Here is a 1229-nt window from a genome sequence, read left to right as displayed (position 1 = left end):
GGGGCTATGGGGAAGGCGGGCGGGGGGTGGGGTCGACCAGATGGCCCGTGGGGGCGTTTGCTGCCCCCCCCCCCACCGGTTCTCTAGGGGTGATGGGGTCGTGCTGGGTGGCATGTGGCCGCGCCTCCCTTCCGGGAGGTCCCAGAGACCCGTGGATGGAGTCCCGCCTCCGTGACCCGTCGTTGTTCAGCCCCGATTCGGCAGATTGTACCACGAGAAGAGTGGGGACACGCTGTCTGTCAGCGGTCCTGTGGGGCTCTTGGACTGTGACTCGTAGCCTGGCTTTCCCCGTCCTTGTTTCCGTGAGAGAAAAAGAGGAGCGTGTGGTGTGCGGGGGCCCGTGCGCGTCGGCCCCGGCTTGTGCTCCGTGTGTTGCCCCCACAGGCTGCGTTCTCCCGGGCTGCGCTTGCGTGGTGAGGCTGGCCCGTGGTGTCCCTGCCACCCACGCCCCCCAGGTTTGCCCACGCTCTTTGGCCTTCCTGGCCGGGGACGCTGGGTGTGCCCGCTTCCCAGCGGCTGGATCGATGTGGTGACGTCGCGCTCTCCCGGGCCGGGCCTAAGCCGTGCCGGACGAGGGACGGACATTCATGGCGAATGGGACCGCTCTTCTCGCTCCGTCCGCGGGCTCCTCTCCCCGCCCTGCCGCCTCGTGGTGGTGTGTGGAAAGGGGGGAGGGGTGCGGACCCCGGCCCGACCTCGTTGCCCTGCCTCTTCCGCCCTGTGGCGAGGGGTGTGGGGTTCCGTGGTCTCGTTGACGCAGCGGACACTCCGCTCTTGCCCCTCCGTGGCTGTCTCCTTGGGTGGCCCTCCCCGCGGCGGGGAGGGCCATTCTCCCGCCGCGTCGCGCGCCCCTCTTGGGGCGTGCGAGCGCGTGTCGCCCGGCTCTCTGTGGTGCTCCTGGGGCGCTCCAGGTCGTCCGTCAGGTGCCCGAGGCCGAGTCGGTGTTGTCGCTTCCCGTTCCTGACCGGGGCCCGCTGCCGGGACGCCGCTGTGGTGGTCTGCCCGGGGTGGTTGGTGAGTCGAGACGGTGACGGAGAGGGTCTTTGGGGGCATGCCTGTCCTCTTCGCGTGGAGAGGGTTGGGGTGCCCCGTGGTGGCCCCGCCGCGTGGCGGGGTCGGGCTGTGCGTGGTTGGGCGTTCGCGCCGGGGCCTGAGCCGGTGGTTGGCTGGCCGCCGGCTTTGACAGATCGAGTGCTGCCGTGCTTTCCTCGTCTAGTGTTTGCCTTTTG

The sequence above is a fragment of the Phyllostomus hastatus genome, unplaced genomic scaffold, assembly GCF_019186645.2.
Source record: "Phyllostomus hastatus isolate PE091 unplaced genomic scaffold, TTU_PhHast_1.1 phas_scaffold_533, whole genome shotgun sequence".
NCBI classification, from domain to species: Eukaryota; Metazoa; Chordata; class Mammalia; order Chiroptera; family Phyllostomidae; genus Phyllostomus; species Phyllostomus hastatus.
Note: the sequence above shows the minus strand (reverse complement) of the source record.